This window comes from Hordeum vulgare, chromosome 2H (assembly GCF_904849725.1).
Source record: "Hordeum vulgare subsp. vulgare chromosome 2H, MorexV3_pseudomolecules_assembly, whole genome shotgun sequence".
Classification (NCBI taxonomy): Eukaryota; Viridiplantae; Streptophyta; class Magnoliopsida; order Poales; family Poaceae; genus Hordeum; species Hordeum vulgare.
Genome location: NC_058519.1, coordinates 170354047 through 170381855, shown reverse-complemented (window position 1 = coordinate 170381855; position 27809 = coordinate 170354047).

Below are 27809 nucleotides of genomic sequence, written 5' to 3'. Positions count from 1 at the left end.
GATGGCTTTGATAACTGCACTTATTGTTCAACCACCTGATTGGAACTTGCCTTGTGAGGATGCTAGCGATTATGCTGTTGGTGTTGTTCTAGGGCAAAGAGTTGATACGAAGTTGAATGTTATTCACTACGCTAGTAAAACTCTAGACAATGCCTAGAAAACTATGCTACTACGGAGAAGGAGTTTTTAGCCGTCGTGTTTGCATGTGAAAAGTTCAGATCTTACATAGTTGATTCCAAAGTCATTATTCACACTGATCACGCTGCTATTAAGTACCTCATGGAGAAGAAGGACACTAAACCTAGACTTATCATATGGGTTCTCTTGCTACAAGAATTTGATCTGCACGTTGTTGACAGAAAGGGTGGTGATAACCCAGTAGCGGATAACTTGTCTAGGTTGGAGAGCATTCTTGATGACCCACAACCTATTGATGATAGCTTTCCCGATGAGCAAATGAATGTCATCAATACTTCACGTAGTGCATCGTGGTATGCTGATTATGCAAACTATATTGTTGCCAAATACATACCACCTAGTTTCACGTACCAGCAAAAGAAGAAGTTCTTCTTTGACTTGAGACACTACTTTTGGGATGATCCTCACCTTTATAAGGAAGGAGTAGATGGTTTTATTAGACGTTGTGTACCTGAACATGAACATGGACAGATCCTACAGAAGTGTCACTCTGAGGCCTACGGAGGACACCATGCGAGAGATAGAACTGCAAACAAGGTATTGCAATCAGGTTTCTATTGGCCCACTCTCTTCAAGGATGCCCGTAAGTTTGTCTTGTTGTGTGATGAATGTCAAAGAATAGGTAATATTAGCAAACATCCGGAAATGCCTATGAACTATTTACTTGTCACTGAACCATTTGATGTTTGGGGCTTTGATTATATGTGACCGTTTCCAAAATCCAACGGGTATACGCATATCTTAGTTGCTGTTGATTATGTCACTAAGTGGGTAGAAGCTATCCCCACTAGTAGTGCTGATCACAACACCTCTATCAAGATGCATAAAGAAGTTATCTTCCCTAGATTTGGAGTCCCTAGATATCTAATGACCGATGGGGGTTCACACTTCATTCATGGCGCTTTCCGTAAAATGCTTGCTAAGTATGATGTCAACCATAGAATTGCGTCTCCTTATCACCCGCAGTCCTGTGGTCAAGTAGAGCTAAGTAATAGAGAGATTAAACTGATTCTGCAAAAGACTGTCAACAGGTCTAGAAAGAATTGGTCTAAGAAGCTCGATGATGCACTGTGGGCTTATAGAACTGCCTATAAAAATTCCATGGGCATGTCTCCGTACAAAATGGTGTATGGGAAAGCATGTCACTTACCTCTTGAGCTAGAACATAAAGCTTATTGGGCAATCAAAGAGCTCAACTTTGATTTCAAACTTGCCAGTGAGAAGAGGTTATTTGACATTAGTGGAGAACTCAAGCATTTGAGAATGCCAAGCTCTTCAAAGAGAAGGTTAAGAGGTGGCATGATAAGAGGATACAAAAGCGTGAGTTCAATGTAGGTGATTATGCCTTGCTATATAACTCTCGTTTAAGATTCTTTGCTGGCAAGATTCTCTCTAAATGGGAATGTCCCTATGTTGTTGAGGAAGTATATCGTTCCGGTGCTATCAAGATCAACAACACGGAAGGTAATTGTCCGAGAGTGGTAAATGTGCAGATAATCAAGAACTATATCTCAGGTACTCCCATAAATATTGAAAGCAATATCATCAATACCATAACTCCGGAAGAATACCTAAGGGACATTTATCAGCCTATTTCAGACTCCGAAAACGAAGAGGTATGTGATTCGGTAAGAAAACAGAGTCCAAATCTTTTCCAATAGGAAATTTTCTCCGTTTTGGAATATTTGAAAAAAATACAAAAATTGGAAGTAGTCCGGAAAGTGCGCGAGGAGGCAAGAAGCCTGCACGGCGCGGGCCCACCCCCTAGCCACACCGTGAGGGCTTGTGGCCACCTCGTGCGCCTCCCGGACTCCGTTTTCGTGCAAGGGACTCCTTCTGGTCTGAAAAAATCATTATATATACTTCCCTTTGCTCTGACCCCTACATCACGCAGATTTCCTATGTTTTTCGTTTCGAGCCTCTTTTGTGCCGCAGATCTAGGTCAAGATGTCTTCTCAGGATTCAAATGGGGAGATCTATGTGGCTAATTACCTTGCTAACCCCAAGGTCTATGGGGACTTGGATCCTTATGGCTGGACCACTGATGAGGAAAAAGATTATGATCTGAAGGGGAAGGAACAAACAAGTTCTCATGACGAGGAGGCTCCTCTACCTCAACCAGGACACACTCATGTGGAGTTCAAGAAGTCGAACCTCCCTGACTCAAGGAAGAAGCCTAAGACCTTGTTTATCCCTTCTAGTTTCTTGCAGGAGAGTAAGCAATAATTATGCCAAAGGGTGTTGAAGCTTGAAGAGGAAAATGATGACCTGAGGGAGCAGAACTTTATGCTCAAGTGAAAATTAGACAAGCTCAAGACCGCTTCAACAACTCCACCACCATCACCGCCAAAGGAAGACAACTAAGCATTGGTATGGGCAATCCCCTTGGCTTGTGCCAAGCTTGGGGGAGTTGCCCCGTATCGATCACCATACCTTTGCTTTAGTTTTCCTTTTCAGTTTTCTTTTTCTCTAGTAGTTTAAAAGTCTTAGTGTTTTAGTCTTGAGATTTGCTTTGTGTCACCCTCGATGTATTCTTGCTCGTGAGTCATATAATAAAGAGTGTCTTAGTTGAATGGCTTTGCCTCTTGCCATGATCAAAAGAGTAAGAATAGAACAAAAGCATGAAAGATCATGTAATGATCTTATGGGAAGTGATGGTTTCACATATAAAAAGAATGAGGATTGAAACTTGTTGAGGGTAGGCAAACGCAGACCTTGGTCATGGTTGCAATTAATAGGAAGTGATAAAGAAAGAGAGGTTCACATATAAATATATCATCTCTAACACTGTCTATGATTGTGAATACTCACTAAACTATTACATGCCTAGAAGTAGATGTTGGACAAGGAAGACAACATAATGAATTGTGTTTGCTTGGCTCTAAACAATGTTATATGATTAGAGATCCCTTAGCATGTGACGATTGCTTCCACCTCATACTAGCCAAAACTCCCGCACCAAGTAGAGATACTACTTGTGCATCCATAATCCTTCAAACCAGTTTTGCCATGAGTGTCCACCATACCTACCTATGGATTGAATAAGATCCCTCAAGTAAGTTGTCATCGGTGCAAGCAATAAAAATTTCTCTCTAATATGTATGATCTATTAGTGTGTGGAAAATAAGCTTTGTACAAACCTATGATGAGGAAGACATAAAAGCGGCAGACTGCATAATAAAGTTCTTTATCACAGGGGGCAATACAAAGTGATCTTCACCAAGAGGACACGCATCCAAATCTCAAAAGCGCATGACAACCTCTACTTCCCTCTACGAAGGGCCTATCTTGTACCTTTACTTTTTGTGCTTGAAAGAGTCATGGTGATCTTCACCAATTCCCTATTTTGCCTATGTCTTGGATACCGTCACATGCTTGGGAAAGATCTATATTCATATGTCAACTTGGAGGTAAGTATTCATGAATTATTATTGTTGACATTACCTTTGAGGTAAGCAGTTGGGAGGCAAAACTATAAGCCCCTATCTTTCTCTGTGTCCAGCTAAAACTTTGATCTCATGAGTACCAAGTGAGTTGTAGCAATTGTAGAGAATGAAAGAAAGATTGAGTATGTGGATTTGCTTTACAAGCTCTTATTTGAGTCTTCCCGATGTTGTGATAAATTGCAATTGCTTCAATGACTAAAGGCTATCGGTTGTTACTGCTCGGTAAGGTTCTTGATCCATGCTTTAAATTGTGAAGGAATTATCACTTTAGAATGAGAGATTATATGTTGGTATTGATGTTCTCATCATGATCATGATGCAAGCATGTTCGTATCTTGTTTTGTCGACACCTCTCTCCCTAAACACGTGGACATATTTATTGAGCTAGGCTTTCGTTTGAGGACAAGCGAGGTCTAAGCTTGGGGGAGTTGATACGTCCATTTTGCATCATGTTTTCATGTTGATATTTATCGCTTCTTTGGCTGTTATTTCACTTCACAGTACTATTCTTATGCCTTCTCTCTTATTTTGCAAGATTTACATGAAGAGGGAGAATACCGGCAACTAGAATGCTGGCCTGAAAGTGGAGCAAAGTTGAGATACCTATTCTGCGCAACTCCAAACGCCATGAAAATCAATGGGGATTTTTTTCCAATATATAAAAATACTGGACCGAAGAAGTACCGGAGGGGCACCAGGGGGGGGGCACAAGCCTGCACGGCGCAACCACCCCCCAGGTCGCGCCATGGGGGCTTGTGGGCAGCCCAGTGGCCCACTGGCCCCCCTCTTTTGCTATATGGAGGGTTTCTTCCTGGAAAATAACAGAAGGGAGCTTTTTCGTGGTTTCACCGCCGCCACTAGGCGGAACTTGAGCAGAACCAATCCACAGCTCCGGCAGCACGATCCTGCCGGGGAAACTTCCCTCCCGGAGGGGGAAATCGGCGCCATCGTTATCACCAACACTCCTCTCATCGGAGGGGACTCGTCACCATCAACATCTTCAACAGCACCATCTCATATCCAAACCCTAGTTCATCTCTTGTAACCAATCTCCGTTTCGCGACTCCGATTGGTACTTGTAAGGTTGCTAGTAGTGTTGATTACTCTTTGTAGTTGATGGTAGTTAGATTACTTGGTGGAAGAGTTTATGTTCATATCCTTGATGCTACTCATTACACCTCCGATCATGATTATGATTATGCTTTGTGAGTAGTTACTTTTGTTCCTGAGGACATGGGATAAGTCATGCTAATAATAGTCATGTGAATTTGGTATTCGGTCTGTATTTTGATATGTTGTATGTTGTTTCTCCTCTAGTGGTGTTATGTGAACGTCGACTACATAACACTTCACCATTATTTGGGACTAGAGGAAGACATTGGGAAGTAGTAAGTAGATGATGGGTTGCTAGAGTGACAGAAGCTTAAGCCCTAGTTTATGCGTTACTTCGTAAGGGGCTGATTTGGAACCACTAGTTTAATGGTATGGTTAGACTTTGTCTTAATTCTTCTTTCGTAGTTGCAGATGCTTGCGAGAGGGTTTAATCATAAGTGGGATGCTTGTCCAAGTAAGAGCAGTACCCAAGCGCCGGTCCACCCACATATCAAACTATCAAAGTAACGAACGCGAATCATATGAACATGATGAAACTAGCATGACAGAAATTTCCGTGTTTCCTCGGGAGCGTTTTTCCTCCTATAAGACTTTGTCCAGGCTTGTCCCTTGCTACAAAAGGGATTGGGCCACTTTGATGCATCGTTGCTACTTTTGTTACTTGTTGCTTGCTATGAATCATCTCACCACACAACCACTTGTTACCGACAATTTCAGTGCCTGCAGATTTTTCCTTGCTGAAAACCACTTGTCAGATCCTTCTGCTCCTCGTTGGGTTCGACACTCTTAATTATCGAAAGGACTACGATTGATCCCCTATACTTGTGGGTCAACAAAATGGCCAGCAAAAAACATGGTGCCCCTGTCCCAACTGCGACAACTGGAAAAGCAGACAGAGTTTGAAATGGATAAACACGTGCATAAGTGGGGTTTTACGCCTAATTTTACGGTGTGGACTTTTCATGGTGAGTCTGACCAACGTGCCTGAGCTGAGGTGATTTGTCGTCGCACCGACGAGCATGGTACCGGGATCGAAGACATGGTGCAAGACTTCGATGATGCTCGGGATTCGGACGATGATATGGAGGAATCTACAAAGGCCTTCTATGAAATGTTGGAGTCTTCAAAACACCCTCTCCACGAGCAGACTGAGCTTTCTCAGTTGGATGCCATCGCGCAAATAATGGCTATGAAGGCTCAATTCAACCTAGGCAGAGAATGCTACGACGCGATGATGATAATATTTCGATGCTTTCTACCCAAAGGCCATGTACTGCCTGCAAACATGTACCAGTCAGAGGAAATCCTCCGTGTACTTAAGATGCCCTATGAGAAGATAAATGCCTGTGAGAATGGATGTGCCTTATTCAGGCTTGAGTATGCGGCCTTGAACTATTGCCCCATTTGCAATTCTTCCAGGTATATTGTGGTAGACAACGGTATGGGTGAGAAGAATCAGACCAAAATCCCCATTAGTGTTCTTCGGTATGTGCCAATCGTACCAAGACTTCAACGTCTTTTCATGGTCGAAGAGACGGCCAAACAGATGACATGGCACAAATTGGGCAAAAGAACCGAACTAGATGCGGATGGGAACAAGATGCTGGTACACACTTCAGATGGTTTTGTGTGGAGGCACTTCGATGCATTACATAAGGATAAATCAGAATATCCAAGGCATCCTAGAGTTGCCATCAGCACGGTTGGGTTCAATGTGTATGGTATGATGGCAGCACAATACAGTTGTTGGCCTGTATTTGTCATTCCACTCAATTTGCCACCCAGAGAGATTATGAAAAGAAAGAACATTTTCCTGACATTGATAATTCCAGGGCCCAATTATCCGGGGAAGAATATGAATGTGTACATGCAGCCGCTTAAGGATGAGTTGCAAGAAGCCTGGGATAATGGGATCAAGACCTACGACGCGGCTACCAACACAAATTTAAAAATGCATGTGTGGTACATGTACTCGACGCATGATTATCCTGCATTTTCCCTATTCACTGGCTCGTGTGTGCATGGAAGGTTCCCGTGCACCACATGCAAGGCAGCTCTTCAGTTCCATTGGCTGCAGGCTGGTCGCAAGTTTTCTTGCTTCGACATGCATAGACAATTCCTGGATCCTGACCATAAGTTCAAAAAAGACAAGAAGAATTTCATCAAAGGTAGAGTTGTCAAAAACACTGCACTAGCTGCGTTGACAGGCCAACAGACCCTTGATTGGTAAAATGCTCTCGAGCCTGATCCTTTGCGTCCAGGATACTTCAAAGGGTATAATACGGAACACGCCTCGACTCACAAGTCATGCTTATGGGATCTGCCTTACTTCAAAGACCTCCTTTGCCCACACAACATCGACGTGATACACACTGAAAAGAATATTGCGGAGGCCATTTTGGGTACATTGTCCGGCATAGAGCGGAAGTCAAAAGATAATCCTAAGGCTAGAATCCACCTGGAGGCTCTATGTGATAGACCGTTGCAAAACTTGCGACAACGGAAAGGAAAGCAAAGCATAGCGAAGCCAAAGGCATGGTTCAATCTTGAAAGGCTAGATACGAGGGAAATGCTATTGTGGGTGAAAATGCGGTTGATGTTCCCCGATGGGTATGCTGCGAATCTAAAGAGGGGAGCGAGTCTTGAGAAATTGAAAATATTTGGCCTCAAGAGTCATGATTGGCACATATGGATTGAGCGGGTAATGTCGGTGACGTTGCGTGGCTTTATCCCTGAGGATGAATGGCTAGTACTGGTAGAGCTGAGCTATTTCTTCCGTTCTCTTTGTGCGAAAGAACTATCGCCTCGCATGCTAGATGAAATGGAAGAGTTGGCGGTGGAGTTGATCTGCAAATTAGAAAAGATCTTTCCGTCGGGCTTCTTTAAGCCAATGCAGTATTTGATTTTGCATCTCCCGACCGAGGCAAGAATGGGGGGGCCGTTCAATATCGATGGTGCTACTCAACTGAGAGGATGCAGAAGATGCTTCGAGCTACGTGTAAAAATAAATGTAGAAGCATGGATGGCCGAGGCATTCATTACTGAGGAGGCGGCAAACTTCATGACAGCACACTACGAAGCCAAAAATCATCATTTGCATAACCCGAAGCCTCGGTACAATGATGGCGATCGAAAAAAAGTTTGATCCAACCTCAACCTATTCAAAGGTAAGCTCGCACCAGCCGGTGCTTCGAAAGGGAAATCGTTAGATGTCGAAAAATAGCGGACCATTTCATTGTATATCTTCACCAACCTAACAGAAGTGCGGCCGTACATCGAGTAAGTTCTCGGTAAATTATTGTTCCGCAACTTCTAATTCCTTTGAACTACTCTTATTCCCGGATATTTGATATAGTCGATACGTCGCCGAATTCTCGGATGAAGTGGTCATCGAAAAGGATTCCGTCGAAGAGTATGAGCTTCTCGCAAAGCATGGAGGCTACTATCCCGGTTTCATATCTTGGTTCAAACAAAGGGTAATTAATTACCATTAAGGGCCCATTTGATTTCTTGGTCTAATTTGCGGCTAATGCATCCATTCTTTCGTATTAAACTTATAAGCTCATGCAGAGTCTATGGACACCGAGTTGAGACAAGTCGCTAATGGTTTTGACTATAAGGTCCACTCATTTCTCAAGTACAACATCAACGGGTATCACTTTTGTACCTTTGGCAAAGAGCTATCTATGCCTGACCTAAAGACTACAAATTGTTCTGTCTCTGCTATCGGCGAAGGAGGCAACGAGTATTATGGAAGAGCTGAAGCAATTTATGAACTTCTATTCTATGGTGAAAACCCACCGACCGTCGTAGTCTTCAAATGTTATTGGTTTGAGCCGAGGGAGACTAGAAGGACTCATGAACATATAGGACTAGTCGAAATCAACCAAAACACCCACTTAGATGTTCACGATGTCTATATTACGGCTCAACAGGCGACACAAGTTTTCTGTCTACCGTGGGCCTGCCAAACTGATCCAAATCTCAAAGGTTGGGATGTCATCAATGATGTGCCACCACATTTTAGACCACCTACCCTCAATGAAGAGGATTACGAACCTCACATTAACCCAGAAACATATGAAGGAGAATTCTTCCAAGAAACACGTATGTCCAAGAAACGTTTCAAGAACCGCTCTACTTCACCCCAGAATATTGAAGTAGACAGCGACAGTGAATCAGTCTTAACCCCTGAGCCCGAACAGGAAGATCTGGAAGAAGAAGTGGTTACTGCTGCGGATGACCTGTCACTTCTTGACCGATTGCATAATGGCGGCCTTCCACATGTTCTTCCTGATAGTGATGATGATGATGCATTTATTGATGATAGTGATGATCATAATGCATTTATTGACCTTGAAGCATATATAGACGAGCACGATTGTTATTAGTTCATGTCAGGTATTCAACTATTACTATATATAAATTTTGAGTTCATGTTAGGTATTCAATTTTTATTAGTCATGTTGGTATTTATGAAGATGATACACTTAAATTATATACATTTTATTACTCGTGTTGGTATTTATGTTGTACTAATTTCATTTACTCTTTGTCATGACAGGTGTTGAAAGATGGTGGGAAAGGGTTGAAAGCACTCCGCGGCTCCTTCTTCGTCGGCGGGTGGTGGGATGGGTACTTCCATTCCTGCCTCGCCTCTTCGGAGAGTGTTGCTCTCTACTCTGGAAGGAGCGCCCCCCCGTGAGAGGAGGTCGACCCCCCGTGAAGCCGAGAGGTACTAAAGTCACACGTTGTATTCATTTTGGTATTTCTGTTGTACTCATGTTGTAGGCATGTTGGTATTTATATACATTTTATTACTCATGTTGGTATTTATGTTGTACTAAAGGTACACGTGGCCGCGGGAGAGGTAGGGCGGTGGATGCCACGCCTTCTGAGATGGAGGCTACACGGTCTCCGCCACCACCCCAAGCTGATTCACCTGAGCACAGGACTTCTAGGGTGGATTCGTTTGAGGTGGAGGCTACACGGTCTCCGGTTCACGAGCCTCGGGTCGACAAGCCTCAGGTCGACGAACCTTCAACCCACGAGACTCGTGTCCTAGAGGCTTCGTTCCAGGCGACTTCGGAGCAAAGCAGGGATGAGGGTATGTCCCCAGAGACCCAGTGGGATACCTGGGCGAGCCAAGTGGCCATGCTGCTAGCGACGAGGAGCTGGGTGAGGGGGCTACCGTCTACCAGTGTGGTAGTTCGGGGCTCGTGCTCGTGTCGGCGACCCGCGATCAGAGGTGGTCGATCAAGCCAAATGGGGACAAGTAAGTTAATTTACTCTTATTTAACCTTTTGCCTTCACGTTTTCTCAAATATCTAATGTTTTGGCTTTAATTTGTCATACCGCAGGGTCTGGATTGTTGCCAAGGGTGTCCGCAAGCCCAACAACGTCCTTGGTGTGCTTTGCCGTCAAAACTTCCCTGGGTTTGTTACGTTGCCCGGTCGGGAGCGAGAGGTAGGAATGACCTGGGAGCACTACTTGGGTGCCCCGGCCCCGCCGGAGGTGGAGATCGACAGTGTTTTGTGCCACACGAGGGCCGACATGGTGATCCCTCAGTTCTGGGTAATTTCTCCTTCACACAATTATAAATCGACCATAGCTAGTTATTGTACTAATCGGTGTTGTCTCGTTTGCAGACCTACTACAGGTGTGAGGAGGGATATGAGGAGGACGCGGCAAAGGTTATCGAAACCAAATGTCGCCGCCTACTTCAAAACTTTCGGCACGAGGCTCGAGTGCAGGCTGTTCGAGACTACTATGCCACGCGGCGTATTAGGAAGGACAAGGCGAAGTGCCATGATTCTAAGATGGAGAAGGAGCATTACATGAAGGTAATTATTAAGACTTTGTAGTTAGTTTCCTTCATTTGGTTCTTACGCGCTCAAATTTCTCTTTATTAACTTAGGTGCCCCCGAGATGGTGTGTGGATAAGATGGATTGTTGGGAGGCCTTGGTGGATCAGTGGTGCTCCGAAACGTGGGAGGCCAGCCACAACAACGCCAAGGAGAGGCGTGGCAAAATGGTTGCTGTGCCATGCTACGGCGACATAGATCTTGTGTCGTCTCTTGAGCTTGCGTTGGTTTTTCCCTTTAAGAGGAAAGGGCGATCCAGTACAGGAGCAGTAAGTATTTACCTTAGTTTGACAACCAAGGTATCAATCCAGTAGGATAATCTCGTCAAGTCCAGATTACCTGCACAAACACAAAAGAGCTTGCACCCAATGCTATAAAGGGGTTGTCAATTCCTTCAAGATTGATTGCAAAGTGAGATTTGAAGGCGGAAAGTGCAAAGGGGAAAAAGAGTAAGGCTGAGAACAAATTACTGTCGAGCACATAGTGTTCACTAGAGGCTTCTCTCAAAATAGCAAGTATCATGGTGGGTGAACAAATTACTGTCGAGCAATTGATAGAACCGCGCAAAGTCATGATGATATCTAAGGCAATGATCATACATATAGACATCACATCCGAGACAAGTAGACCGATACTTTCTGCATCTACTACTATTACTCCACACATCGACCGCTATCCAGCATGCATCTAGTGTATTGAGTTCATGACAAACATAGTAACGCCTTAAGCAAGATGACATGATGTAGAGGGATAATCTCAAAGCAATGATCAAAACCCCATCTTTTTACCCTTGATGGCAATAACACGATACGTGCCTCGCTACCCCTTCTGTCACTGGGTGAGGTCACCGCATGGTATGAACCAAAAACCAAGCATTTCTCCCATAGCACGAATCATAGATCTAGTTGGCCAAACAAAACCCACAACTCGAAGAGAATTACAAGGATATGAAATCATGCATATAAGAGATCAGAAGAAAATCAAATAAGATTCATAGATAATCTGATCATAAATCCACAATTCATCGGATCTCGACAAACACACCGCAAAAGAAGATTACATCGGATAGATCTCCATGAAGATCCTGGAGAACTTTGTATTGAAGATCCAAGAGAGAGAAGAAGCCATCTAGCTACTAGCTATGGACCCGTAGGTCTATGTGTTGGAATTATGCCCTAGAGGCAATAATAAATATAGTTATTATTATAATTCCTGTATCAAGATAATCGTTTATTATCCATGCTATAATTGTATTGGATGAAGACTCAGTTACATATGTGGATACATAGACAAAACACTGTCCCTAGCAAGCCTCTAGTTGGCTAGCCAGTTGATCAAAGATAGTCAGTGTCTTCTGATTATGAACAAGGTGTTGTTGCTTGATAACTGGATCACGTCATTAGGAGAATCACGTGATGGACTAGACCCAAACTAATAGACGTAGCATGTTGATCGTGTCATTTTGTTGCTACTGTTTTCTGCGTGTCAAGTATTTGTTCCTATGACCATGAAATCATATAACTCACTAACACCGGAGGAATACTTTGTGTGTATCAAACGTCGCAACGTAACTGGGTGACTATAAAGATGCTCTACAGGTATCTCCGAAGGTGTTAGTTGAGTTAGTATGGATAAAGACTGGGATTTGTCACTCCGTGTGATGGAGAGGTATCTGGGGGCCCAATCGGTAATACAACATCACACACAAGCCTTGCAAGCTATGTGACTTAGTGTAAGTTGCGGGATCTTGTATTACGGAACGAGTAAATAGACTTGCGGGTAAACGAGATTGAAATAGGTATACGGATACTGACGGTCGAATCTCGGGCAAGTAACATACCGAAGGACAAGGGGAATGACATACGGGATTATATGAATCCTTGACACTGAGGTTCAAACGATAAAGTTCTTCGTAGAATATGTAGGATCCAATATGGGAATCCAGGTCCCGCTATTGGATATTGACCGAGGAGTCTCTCAGGTCATGTCTACATAGTTCTCGAACCCGCAGGGTCTGCACACTTAAGGTTCAACGTTGTTTTATGCGTATTTGAGTTATATGGTTGGTTACCGAATGTTGTTCGGAGTCCCGGATGAGATCACGGACGTCACGAGGGTTTCCGGAATGGTCCGGAAACGAAGATTGATATATAGGATGACCTCAGTTGATTACCGGAAAGTTTTCAGAGTTACCGGGAATGTACCGGGAATGACAAATGGGTTCCGGGAGTTCACCGGGGGGGCCCACCCACCCCGGGGAAGCCCATAGGTGTTTGGGGTGCCGCACCAGCCCTTAGTGGGCTGGTGGGACAGCCCAAGAGAGGCCTATGTGCATTGGAGTAGGACTCGGTTTGGGAGGGGAATCCTTCCCCCTTGGCTCGGCCGACCCCTTGGTGGTTCTTGGACCCCAAGGCAAGGCTCCCCCCTCCCTCTCCTATATATAGTGGGGTTTTAGGGCTGATTTGAGACAACTTTGCCACGGCAGCCCGACCACATATCTCCACGGTTCTACCTCTAGATCGCGTTTCTGCGGAGCTCAGGCGGAGCCCTGCTGAGACGAGATCATCACCAACCTCCGGAGTGCCGTCACGCTACCGGAGAACTCTTCTACCTCTCCGTCTCTCTTGCTGGATCAAGAAGGCCGACATCATCGTCAAGCTGTACGTGTGCTGAACGCGGAGGTGCCGTCCGTTCGGCACTAGATCGTGGGACTGATCGCGGGACGGTTCGCGGGGCGGATCGAGGGACGTGAGGACGTTCCACTACATCAACCGCGTTCACTAACGCTTTTGCTGTATGGTCTACAAGGGTACGTAGATCACACATCCCCTCTCGTAGTTGGACATCACCATGATAGGTCTTCGTGCGCGTAGGAAAATTTTTGTTTCCCATGCGACGTTCCCCAACAGTGGCATCATGAGCTAGGTTCATGCGTAGATGTCTTCTCGAGTAGAACACAAAAGTTTTTGTGGGCGGTGATGTGCGTTTTGCTGCCCTCCTTAGTCTTTTCTTGATTCCGCGGTATTGTTGGATCGAAGCGTCTCGGACCGACATTACTCGTACACTTACGAGAGACTGGTTTCATCGCTATGAGTAACTCCGTTGCTCAAAGATGACTTGCGGGTGTCAGTTTCTCCAACTTTAGTTGAATCGGATTTGACCGAGAAGGTCCTTGGATGAGGTTAAATAGCAACTCATATATCTCCGTTGTGGTGTTTGCGTAAGTAAGATGCGATCCTACTAGATACCCATGGTCACCACGTAAAACATGCAACAACAAAATTAGAGGACATCTAACTTGTTTTTGCAGGGTATGCTTGTGATGTGATATGGCCAACGATGTGATGTGATATATTGGATGTATGAGATGATCATGTTGTAATAGAAAATATCGACTTGCACGTCGATGGTACGGCAACCGGCAGGAGCCATAGGGTTGTCTTTATAACTAACGTTTGTGCTTGCATATGCGTTTACTATTTTGCTAGGATGTAGCTTTAGTAGTAATAGCATGAGTAGCACGACAACCCCGATGGTGACACGTTGATGGAGATCATGGTGTGGAGCCGGTGACAAGAAGATCGTACCGGTGCTTTGGTGATGGAGATCAAGAAGCACGTGATGATGGCCATATCATGTCACTTATGAATTGCATGTGATGTTAATCCTTTTATGCACCTTATTTTGCTTAGAATGACGGTAGCATTATGAGGTGATCTCTCACTAAAATTTCAAGACGAAATTGTGTTCTCCCCGGCTGTGCACCGTTGCTACAGTTCGTCGTTTCGAGACACCACGTGATGATCGGGTGTGATAGACTCAACGTTCACATACAACGGGTGCAAACCAGTTGCGCACGCGGAACACTCGGGTTAAGCTTGACGAGCCTAGGATGTGCAGACATGGCCTCGGAACACATGAGACCGAAACGTCGATCATGAATCATATAGATGATATGATTAGCATAGGGATGCTTACCACTGAAACTATACTCAACTCACGTGATGATCGGACTTGAGCTAGTGTAAGTGGATCATGAACCACTCAAATGACTAGAGATATGTAATTTTTGAGTGGGAATTTAGCGAATAATTAGATTAAGTTAAACTCTAATTATCTTGAACATAGTCTAAAGTCCACTTTGAATATATTTGTGTTGTAGATCATGGCTCACGCGACAGTCATCCTGAATTTTAATACGTTCCTAGAGAAAGCTAAGTTGAAAGATGATGGAAGCAACTTTGTAGACTGGGCTCGTAATCTTAAGCTAATCTTAGAAGCTGGGAAAAAGGATTTTGTCCTTAATGTTGCGCTAGGAGATGAACCACCCGCTACGGCTGATCAGGATGTTAAGAACGCTTGGTTAGCATGTAAGGAGGACTACTCAGTAGTTCAATGTGCAGTCTTGTATGCCTTACAACCGGGACTTCAACGTCGCTTTGAGCATCATGGAGCATTTGAGATGTTCTAGGAGTTGAAGTTTATCTTTCAGAAGAACGTACGGATCGAGAGGTATGTTACCTCCGATAAATTCTATGCTTGCAAGATGGAGGAAAACTCGTCTGTCAGTGAACATGTGCTCAAAATGTCTGGGTACTCAAACCGTCTAGCGGAGCTGGGGATTTAACTCCTGCAAGAAGCTATCACTGACAGAATCCTTCAATCACCGCCACCAAGCTATAAAGGCTTTGTGTTGAACTACAACATGCAAGGGATGAACAAGTCTCCCGGCGAGTTGTTTGCGATGCTGAAAGTCGCAGAGTCTGAAGTCCGTAAAAAGCATCAAGTGTTGATGGTGAATAAGACCACTAGTTTCAAGAGAAACAGCAAAGTCAAGAAGGGTTATTCAAAGAAGACCGGCAAGCCTGTTGCCAATCCGACGAAGAAACCCAAAGCTGGACCTAAGCCTGAAACAGAGTGTTACTATTGCAAGGGTATGGGTCACTGGAAGCGCAATTGCCCCAAGTATCTGGCTGATAAGAAGGCGGCCAAAGAAAAATCAGGTATATTTGATATACATGTTATTGATGTGTACTTAACCGGCTCTCGTAGTAGTGCCTGGGTATTCGATACCGGTTCCGTTGCTCATATTTGCAACCCGAAACAGGAACTGCGGAATAGACGAAGGCTGGCGAAAGATGAAGTGACGATGCGCGTGGGAAATGGTTCCAAGGTTCATGCAATCGCCGTCGGCACAGTCTCACTTCAATTACCGTCAGGATTAGTTATGAACTTAAATCATTGTTATTTAGTGCCTGCGTTGAGCATGAACATTATATCTGGATCTTGTTTATTGCGAGACGGTTACTCTTTTAAGTCAGAGAATAATGGTTGTTCTATTTCTATGAGTAACATCTTTTATGGTCATGCACCCAATGTGAGAGGATTGTTCATATTGAATCTTGATAGTGATACACACATACATAACACTGAGACCAAAAGAGTTAGAATTAACAATGATAGCGCCATATTTTTGTGGCACTGCCGCTTAGGTCATATTGGTGTAAAGCGCATGAAGAAACTCCATGCCGATGGACTTTTGGAGTCACTTGACTTTGATTCACTTGACACGTGCGAACCATGCCTCATGGGCAAGATGACTAAAACTCCGTTCTCCGGAACAATGGAGCGTGCAAGTGACTTGTTGGAAATCATAGATACCGATGTGTGTGGTTTAATGAGCGTAGAGGCACGCGGCGGATATCGTTATTTTCTCACCTTCACTGACGATTTGAGTAGATATGGTTATGTCTACTTAATGAAGCACAAGTCTGAAATATTTGAAAAGTTCAAGCAATTTCAGAGTGAAATTGAAAACCATCGTAACAAGAAGATCAAGTTCCTACGGTCTGATCGTGGGGGTGAATATCTGAGTTTCGAGTTTGGTGCTCACTTAAGACAATGTGGAATTGTTTCACAGTTGACACCGCCTGGAACACCACAGCGTAATGGTGTGTCTGAACGTCGTAATCGTACTTTATTAGAGATGGTGCGATCTATGATGTCTCTTACCGATTTTCCATTATCATTTTGGGGTTATGCATTAGAAACAGCTGCATTCACTTTAAATAGGGCACCATCAAAATCCGTTGAGACGACACCGTACGAACTATGGTTTGGCAAAAGGCCAAAGTTGTCGTTTCTTAAAGTTTGGGGATGTGATGCTTATGTCAAAAAGCTTCAGCCTGAAAAGCTGGAACCCAAAGCGGAAAAGTGCATCTTCATAGGTTACCCAAAAGAGACAGTTGGGTACACCTTCTATCTCAAATCTGAGGGCAAAGTGTTTGTTCCTAAAAACGGAAATTTTCTCGAGAAGGAGTTTCTCTCGAGAGAATTGAGTGGGAGGAAGATAGAACTTGACGAGGTTGTCGAACCTCTCATCCCTCTGGATGGTGCCGCAGGGCAAGGGGAAACCTCTATCGTTGCGACGCCGGTTGAGGAGGAAGTTAATGATGGTGATCATGAAACTCCGGTTCAAGTTTCTGTCGAACCACGCAGGTCGACGAGACCACGTGCTGCTCCAGAGTGGTATGGCAATCCCGTCTTATCGATCATGTTGTTAGACAACAATGAACCTGCAAATTATGAAGAAGCAATGCTGGGCCCAGGTTCCAACAAATGTCTAGAAGCCATGAAGTCCGAGATAGGATCCATGTATGAGAACAAAGTGTGGACTTTGGAAGTACTGCCTGAGGGCCGCAGGGCTATTCAGAACAAATGGATCTTTAAGAGGAAGACGGATGCTGACGGCAATGTGACCGTTTATAAAGCTCGACTTGTGGCAAAGGGTTTTTCACAAGTTCAAGGAGTTGACTACAATGAGACATTCTCACCCGTAGCAATGCTTAAGTCCATCAGAACCATGTTAGCAATAGCTGCATTTTTCGATTATGAAATCTGGCAGATGGATGTCAAAACGGCGTTCCTTAACGGTTTCCTTAAGGAAGAGTTGTATATGATGCAACCCGAAGGTTTTGTCGATCCTGAGAATGCTAACAAGGTGTGCAAGCTCCAGCGATCCATTTATGGACTGGTGCAAGCATCTCGGAGTTGGAACAAACACTTTGATGAGGTGATCAAAGCATTTGGGTTTATACAAGTGGTTGGAGAATCTTGTATTTACAAGAAAGTGAGTGGGAGCTCTGTGGCGTTTCTAATATTATATTTGGATGACATATTGCTGATTGGAAACAACATAGAGTTTTTGGAGAGCATAAAGGATTACCTGAATAAAAGTTTCTCTATGAAGGACCTTGGAGAAGCTGCTTACATTCTAGGCATTAAGATCTACATGGATAGATCAAAACGCCTGATAGGACTTTCACAAAGCACATACCTTGATAAAGTTTTGAAGAGGTTCAAAATGGAACAGTCCAAGAAAGGGTTCTTGCCAGTTTTACAAGGTACGAGATTGAGTAAGACTCAGTGCCCAGCAATTGATGAAGATAGAGAGCATATGCGCTCCGTCCCCTATGCTTCAGCCATAGGTTCTATCATGTATGCAATGTTGTGCACTAGACCGGATGTTAGCCTGGCCATAAGTATGGTAGGTAGATTCCAGAGTAATCCAGGAGTGGATCACTGGACGGCGGTCAAGAATATCCTGAAGTACCTAAAAAGGACTAAGGAGATGTTTCTCGTATATGGAGGTGACGAAGAGCTCGCCGTAAAAGGTTACGTCGATGCAAGCTTTGACACAGATCCAGACGACTCTAAGTCGCAAACCGGATACGTATTTATTCTTAATGGGGGTGCGGTAAGCTGGTGCAGTTCCAAGCAAAGCATCGTAGCAGATTCTACATGGGAAGCGGAGTAGATGGCTGCCTCGGAGGCGGCTAAGGAGGGTGTCTGGATGAAGCAATTCATGACGGATCTTGGAGTGGTGCCAAGCGCACTGAATCCAATAACCTTGTTCTGTGACAACACGGGTGCCATTGCCTTAGCAAAGGAACCACGGTTTCACAAGAAGTCCAGACACATCAAACGACGCTTCAACCTCATCCGCGACTACGTCGAAGGGGAGGACGTAAATATATGCAAAGTGCACACGGATCTGAATGTAGCAGACCCGCTGACTAAGCCTCTTCCACGGCCAAAGCATGATCAACACCAGAACTGTATGGGTGTTAGATTTATTACAATGTAATTCGCATGATGATGTGAGGGCTAGATTATTGACTCTAGTGCAAGTGGGAGACTGTTGGAATTATGCCCTAGAGGCAATAATAAATATAGTTATTATTATAATTCCTGTATCAAGATAATCGTTTATTATCCATGCTATAATTGTATTGAATGAAGACTCATTTACATGTGTGGATACATAGACAAAACATTGTCCCTAGCAAGCCTCTAGTTGGCTAGCCAGTTGATCAAAGATAGTCAGTGTCTTCTGATTATGAACAAGGTGTTGTTGCTTGATAACTGGATCACGTCATTAGGAGAATCACGTGATGGACTAGACCCAAACTAATAGACGTAGCATGTTGATCGTGTCATTTTGTTGCTACTCTTTTCTGCGTGTCAAGTATTTGTTCCTGTGACCATGAAATCATATAACTCACTGACACCGGAGGAATACTTTGTGTGTATTAAACGTCGCAACGTAACTGGGTGACTATAAATATGCTCTACAGGTATCTCCGAAGGTGTTAGTTGAGTTAGTATGGATCAAGACTGGGATTTGTCACTCCGTGTGACGGAGAGGTATCTCGGGGCCCACTCGGTAATACAACATCACACACAAGCCTTGCAAGCAATGTGACTTAGTGTAAGTTGCGGGATCTTGTATTACGGAACGAGTAAAGAGTCTTGCCAGTAAACGAGATTGAAATAGGTATACGGATACTGACGATCGAATCTCGGGCAAGTAACATACCGAAGGACAAAGGGAATGACATACGGGATTATATGAATCCTTGACACTGAGGTTCAAACGATAAAGTTCTTCGTAGAATATGTAGGATCCAATATGGGCATCCAGGTCCCGCTATTGGATATTGACCGAGGAGTCTCTCGGGTCATGTCTACATAGTTCTCGAACCCGCAGGGTCTGCACACGTAAGGTTCGACGTTGTTTTATGCGTATTTGAGTTATATGGTTGGTTAATGAATGTTGTTCGGAGTCCCGGATGAGATCACGGACGTCACGAGGGTTTCCGGAATGGTCCGGAAGCGAAGATTGATATATAGAATGACCTCATTTGATTACCGGAAAATTTTCGGAGTTACCGGGAATGTACCGAGAATGACGAATGGGTTCCGGGAGTTCACCGGGGGGGCACCCACCCCGGGGAAGCCCATAGGTGTTTGGGGTGCCGGACCAGCCCTTAGTGGGCTGGTGGGACAGCCCAAGAGAGGCCTATGCGCATTGGGAAGAAAATCAAAGAGGAAAGGAAAAAAAAGGAGGAGGTGGGAAAGGGAAGAAGGACTCCACCTTCCAAACCAAGTAGGACTCGGTTTGGGAGGCGAATCCTCCCCCCCATGGCTCGGCCGACCCCTTGGGGGTTCTTGGACCCCAAGGCAAGGATCCCCCCTCCCTCTCCTATATATAGTGGGGTTTTAGGGCTGATTTGAGACAACTTTGCCACGGCAGCCCGACCACATATCTCCACGGTTTTACCTCTAGATCGCGTTTCTGCGGAGCTCAGGCGGAGCCCTGCTGAGACGAGATCATCACCAACCTCCAGAGCGCCGTCACGCTGCCGGAGAACTCTTCTACCTCTCCGTCTCTCTTGCTGGATCAAGAAGGCCGAGATCATCGTCGAGCTATACGTGTGCTGAACGCAAAGGTGCCGTCCGTTCGGCACTAGATCGTGGGACTGATCGCGGGACGGTTCGCGGGGCGGATCGAGGGACGTGAGGATGTTCCACTACATCAACCGCGTTCACTAACGCTTCTGCTGTACGGTCTACAAGGGTACGTAGATCACACATCCCCTCTCGTAGTTGGACATCACCATGATAGGTCTTCGTGCGCGTAGGAAAATTTTTGTTTCCCATGCGACGTTCCCCAACACTATGGTGAACTACTCACGCATGATCGGAGAGGTCATGGTGTTGATGTAGAATCCCTCCGTATCCGAATCCCCCCTCCGGCAAGGCACCAGAACGTGCCCCGGATGGGATCTTGTGGAGACAGAAGCTTGCGGCGGCGGAAAAGTACTTTTGATGATCTCTTGATTTTTTTTGGGATTTTAGGGAATATATAGGCAGAAAACCTAGGGGAGGGGAGCAACGGGGAGCTCACAAGCCTGGTAGGCCCGCCCTCCCCCACCCCTAGGCCGGGCCTGGTGGGCTTGTAACCTCCTCGGAGGTCCCCTGTCTTGGTTCTCAAGTCTCCCGTGTGTCTTCTGTTATGGAAAAAATCATTCCGCAGATTTTATTCCGTTTGGACTCCGTTTAAAATTCTCCTCTGAAAAGGGTCAAAAAGACGGAAAAAACAGGAACTGGCACTTGGCACTGAGTTAATGAGTTAGTCCCAAGAAATATATAAAAGGCATACGAAACGTCCAAAGTTTGACAAGATAATATCATGAAACCATCAAAAATTATAGGTACGTTGGAGAAATATCATGCCACACCATCAAGGGAGCATCAACTTAATCCAATTTGGCGAGAACTGGGTATGTGGTTCGCTTCATGCCTCATGCAATTCATTCTTAATGCTATCTTGACCCCTTTACTAATACAATTTTCCTCTCTCTCTCTCTCTCTCTCTCTCTCTCTTAGGCACATCACAATAAGACGGAGGTGCCACAGATGTACGACCTGTATGCGATGGCCCATACTGCCTCGTACAAGAAGGTCAAGGCATTCTCTGAGTCTGACCTCGAGCATCTAGAAAACTTCACCAACATCTCCTCCCACCACAAGCTCGTGAAGTACAGAGATCACGGGAAGGCGAGGAAAGGGGAGGACTTTAACCCGAGCGAGGGGCCTATTGATCCAGAGCTAGTGATGATAGCTGGCAACGGGAGGCCCCATGGATCGATCGCCATTGGAGACGGCCTTATATGTTGTCCTAGCACTCTCCAGCAGATAAAGGCATGCCAAACGAGCTCCTGTCCTGAGATAACACCTCGTCCACGGCTAGTCGAGCTCGCCATCGAGGTTAGTTTAATGGACTAAACTATATTTCTGCATTATGTTGTGTGTTGGAACCAATATGATTACAATGCTAACAATGAGTTGTGTTGCAGGCTGCTATTCTAAAAGAGAGAGAGAGGCAATGTGGGCGGTTATGGCGGAGAAGGATAAGGAGATGAGGGAGCTGGAGGAGAGGACGACTGCATTGGTGGAGGCGGAGAGGGCACGGAATGATGCGTCTAACAGGGCCATATACGAGCTCTTCGTGGTAAGTTTCTTCTTCATATTATTTCAAATCTTGCATTTTAATGTCCGTTTCATTAATAACTAAAAAGTTTGACTTGTCGAAACCAAATGTACAGTCTATGTGCGAGAAGACCGGTCAAGTCCCTCCGGCGATGCCAGTCATTAACATGGCGGGGACGGTGAGTTTCATTTCAGTGCAGTGATCTTAAGAGTGTCCTCATGCTAACAACACATTGAAATGATGTTTGGTGCAGAATATCTCCCGAAACGCATCGCACGACCCTTCTACAGTGGAGCCTTCTCCAGGGCAGCCTTCTCCAGGTGAAACAAGCCAGAGCCACCGTGCTTCACCGCCATGATGACGATAATGGTATGTTATTTCTAGTGTTTTGCTGAACAACCGCATAATGGTCCAATATGGCTTAATAAGCACAATTAGCTCCATAATTACATATTTCACCCAAGTTAGCTCCAAAACGACATATAGTTAGCTTGGCTTCCACCTAAATGACATAATAACCTTAGTTTGCTGCAAAATGACCTATTTACTAAAAAATGACCTATAGTTAGCTAAGTTCTCTCCTAAATGACATAATAAGGCTTATGTAGCTCCAAGATGACCTATTCCCCATAACTTAGGTATTAAATGGCCTATAATTAGCTTAGCTAGATCCAAAATGGCTTAACAAGCATACTTTGCTCTGGAATGACCTATTTTACCCAAGTTAGCTCCGAAATGACCTATACTTAGCTAGGCTTCCACCTAAATGACATAATTAGCTTAGTTAGCTCCAAAATGGTCTATTTAATAAAAATGACATATACTTAGCTAATTATCCTCCAAAATGACATAATTAGCTCCAAAAAGGCATAATTAGCAAATTTAACCCGAAGAAGGGGACAAGAGGAGAAGAAAGAGGAAAAATGAAAAGAAGGAAGAAGAAAAAGGAGAGAAGGAGAAGAGGAGAAGGAGAAGGAGAAGGAGGAAGAAGAAGGAGAAGAAGGAGAAGGAGGAGAGAAGCTCCTTCTCCTTCTTCTCCTCCTTCTTCTCCTTCTTCTTGTCCTTCTTCTTTTCTTGTTCTTCTCCTCTACCTTCTCCTTCTCCTCCTCCTTCTCCTCCTCCTCCTTCTTCTTTTACTTCTCCTTCTTCTTCTCTTCTTGCTTCTTCTCTTTCTCTTCTTCTACGTAGCTTAGACTCATCCAACAAAGACTAAGTTGGCTAATTATCCTACAAAATGACATAATTAGATTAGTTAGGTGAAAACATCATTAGAACCTTGGTTAGCTCATTAAAATGACCATTTTAGCTCAAAAATGAAATAATAAGCTCAAAATGGCATAAGAACCCTGGTTAGCTCATGAATATTATATACTTTGCTTGGCTTCCACCTAAATGATATAATTAGCCAGTTTAGCTCCAATATGGCTTAATAAGCATAGTTAGCTCCAAAATGACATATTTAACCCAAGTTAGCTCCAAAATGACATATAGTTAGCTTGGCTTCCACTAAATGACATAATTAGCTTAGTTAGCTCCAAAATGACTTGTTTAATAAAAATGACATATACTTAGCTAAGTTCTCTCCTAAATGACATAATAAGGCTAACTTAGCTACAAGATGACCTATTCCCCCTAACTTAGGTATTAAATTGCCTATAATTAGCTTAGCTAGATCCAAAATGGCTTAATAAGCATAGTTTTCTCCGGAATGATCTATTTTACCCAAGTTAGCTCCGAAATGACCTATAGGTACCTAGGCTTCCACCTAAATGACATAATTAGCTTAGTTAGCTCCAAAATGGTATATTTAATAAAAATGACATATACTTAGCTAATTATCCTCCAAAATGACATAATTAGATCCAAAAAGGCATAATTCGCTAATTTAGCCACAAGAAGGGGACAAGAGGAGAAGAAAGAGGGAAAATGAAAAGAAGGAAGAAGAAGAAGAAGAGAAGGAGAAGAGAAGAAGAAGGAGGAAGAAGAAGGAGAAGAAGGAGAAGGAGGAGAGAAGCACCTTCTCCTTCTTCTCCTCCTTCTCCTTCTTCTTGTCCTTCTTCTTTTCTTCTTATTCTCCTCTTCCTTCTCCTTCTACTCCTCCTTCTCCTCCTCCTCCTGCTTATTCTTTTACTTCTCCTTCTCTTCTTGCTTCTTCTCTTTCTCTTCTTCCACGTAGCTTAGACTCATCCAACAAAGACTTAATTGGCTAATTATCCTACAAAATGACATAATTAGCTTAGTTAGGTGAAAACATCATAAGAACCTTGGTTAGCTCATTAAAATGACCAATTTAGCTCAAAAATGAAATAATAAGCTCAAAATGGCATAAGAACCCTGGTTAGCTCATGAATATTATATACTTAGCTTAGTTAGCTCCAAAGTGGCCTATTTAATAAAAATGACATATACTTAGCTAATTATCCTCCAAAATGGCATATTTAACCCAAGTTAGCTCCAAAACGAGATATAGTTAGCTTGGATTCCACCTAAATGACATAATTAGCTTAGTTAGCTCCAAAATGACCTATTTAATAAAAAATGACCTATACTTAGCTATGTTCCCTCCTAAATGACATAATAAGGCTAACTTAGCTCCAAGATGTCCTATTCCCCCTAACTTAGGTATTAAATGGCCTATAATTAGCTTAGCTAGATCCAAAATGGCTTAATAAGCATAGTTTGCTCCGGAATGACATATTTTACCCAAGTTAGCTCCGAAATGACCTATAGTTAGCTAGGCTTCCACCTAAATGAGATAATTAGCTTAGTTAGGTCCAAAAATGGTCTATTTAATAAAACATGACCTATACTTAGCTAATTATCCTCAAAATGACATAATTAGCTCCAAAAAGGCATAATTAGCTAATTTAGCCCGAAGAAGGGGACAAGAGGAGAAGAAAGAGGAAAAGTGAAAAGAAGGAAGAAGAAGAAGAGAAGAAGAAGAGAAGAAGAAGGAGAAGGAGAAGAAGGAGAAGGAGCCCTCCTTATTCTTCTCTCCTCCTTCTTTTCCTTCTTCTTTTCTTCATCTTCTCCTCTTCCTTCACCTTCTCCTCCTCCTCCTCCTCCTCCTTCTTATTTTTGTTCTCCTCTTCTTCTCTTTCTTCTTCTACGTAGCTTATTTTCCTCAACATAGACATACTTAGCTAATTATCCTCCAAAATGACATAATTAGCTTAGTTAGGTAAAAACATCATAAGAACCTTGGTTAGCTCATTAAAATGACTAATTTAGCTCCAAAATGACATAATAAGCTCATAATGGCATACGAACCTTGGTTAGCTCATGAATATTATATACTTAGCTTGTTTTCCTCTAAAATGACATAATTATCCCATTTAGCTCCAAAAAGCCTCCTCCTTCTCCTTCTCCTTCTCCTTCTCCTTCTCCTTCTCTTCTTCTTCTTCTTCTTCCTTCTTTTCATTTCTCCTCTTCGTCTCTTCTTGGAGCTAAATTATCTAGGAGCTAAATGGATATGAAACTTACTTATTTATTTTCCTCTTCATCTAGTCTTCTTCTTCTAACTTACTTATTATACATTTTGCAGATTACATTCAATTCACGGAAGCTTTGCCGTCTAAAATGGCTTCACAGAAGCTTGGATTGAAACTATTGTAGTAAATGGATATGAAACATTATATGTATGGATGAACCTAGTGTAATATATGGTTTGGTACGGATGAAATTTGCATAATATGTATGGATTATGGATGAAACTTATTTTAATATGGTTATGAGTATGGGTAGTTTGTGTGACATATATTATGTCATTTGGGGCAGTTTGTGTGAAATATATTCCTGATTTGTGTGAAAATTGCTGGATATTATTAAAAATAAAATAAACAGTGGCAGTTTGGAGCCTTTGTCGTGTGCCCACCGACGGCAAAGGAGCTACAACAGACGACAAAGGGCCCAAACTGGCCTGTTGAATCAAATTGGGTGCCCCCTTTGCCGTCTGCCGTGCTGGTGGGCGGACGACAAAGGTTAAAAGGGCAGATGACAAAGGGGCAACTCAGAGGGGCTTTGTTGGTACCTTTTTCGTCAGCTCACCAGCACGACAGACGGCAAAGGGTCAAAGGGCAGACGGCAAAGGGTCAAAGGGCAGATGGCAAAGGTGCAAATGAGAGGGGCTTTGGCGGTGCCTTTGTCGTGAGTGCACCAGCACGGCAGACGGCAAAGGGGCCAATGGCAGACGACAAACTATCTGTGGGCCCAGCAGGACGACGTTAGCACTTGACGGAGGTGCACGCAGATGTGTCGTCCCATATTCTTTGCCGTCAGCCCCCTCACGGCAAAGATCCTTTGCCGTCAGCCCCCTCACGGCAAAGATCCTTTGTCGTCAGCTGTCCCAATGCAGACGGCAAAGATACCCTTCATCGGATTTTTGTTTGCCATATAGTTTGTCGTCTGCTGACGGACGACAAAGGCCTTTGCCGTCCGGGGTGGCCCCCTTTGCTGTCCGCCATGACAGACGGCAAAGTCTATGATTCCTGTAGTGAATGTATGTTGTCATGAATTATCAAAACCACCAAGGGAGCATATGTGCTCTCAATCTCCCCCTTTTTGGTAATTGATGACAACATACAATCAAAGCTTCAAATGAAAATAAGCATTAGATATGACACCTTTGAAAGATATATGACTAGTACAAGCTCCGACTGGTACAAGCTCCCCCTATATGTGCGCAATCCCTTTTAAAGGACAGTTGCTTTGGATTGCATGGGCACACACAAGGTAGAAGGACAAGACAAGCCTTATAAATCTTGGCTATATGCATCAAAAAAGTATGGATGAAGAAATTTCCATGTTCATGACTCACTCTTGCAAACAATATGTGCAAGAGACAAGAGATCATCATTAACAAGGATATGATGCGTATACTTACCTTGAGGTTCATGAGCGTCTTAGCAGTAGAAGTACACTTGGGAAAACAAATGTTACATAACACAAGAGTACTCTATTGTAAAGATGCAAAGAGCTTTAAAATACCAAGATATTGAAGACATATTGAAAATAGAATTTGGTGATAGATATGTCTCCAAGAGAATTAAGAACTTTCTCCATTAAGAATGAATATGTAAGAATTTCCTCTTCCCCTCAATCATAGCATGTAGATATTGGGAGTAGGTAGGGCAAGACAAGTTCAATCCAATAGCAATGATATATGAAACAATCTTATCTCTCTCCACCTTAGTATGCAAGGTTTGATACATCTCCTCTGAGGTAGATATTCCCTTAGGTAGAACTTCCTTTAGGAACAATCTTATCTCTCTCCCCCTTAGTAGTTAGGGCACACACAGATAATTTTTGGAGTCACAGAGGCATTGTGATTCGGTAGAACCGAGTATGTGAAATGGGCCTCTCGAAGAAATCGTTGGAATGAGTTTCCCAGATCGATGAAACCGAGTTGCACTGAAAATCAACTCCTAAACTAAAAGTAGAGAAAGAAAATCTAAAGATACCAATTGAGAAAGGAAATTAAGACAAGAAACAATACAAAATAATATATTTTTTGTGTTTTTCGAAATATATATACATGCATGTAGATGAGAGTTGAATGGTTCCAAGAAAGTATGCAATGAAAATTGTGAACCATGTGTGAATCTCCATCTAGATGTGGGGCAGTGACTAGGTCACCTATATTAGAGTATTTGACTTGAGGAGTCAAGCAAGAATGCTTGATCATAGGTCATACTCATCATTGAGCACAAAATGGGGTTTCCATTTCTCGATTAAGCTTTTTAATGTTTTCATATCACCTGAGTTGCTTTACCTCATGACTTGATGTAAAGATTTATCAAGGATATGAGTACATACCTTCGAATGATGTTGATGACGGGGCATGTAGATGAACTT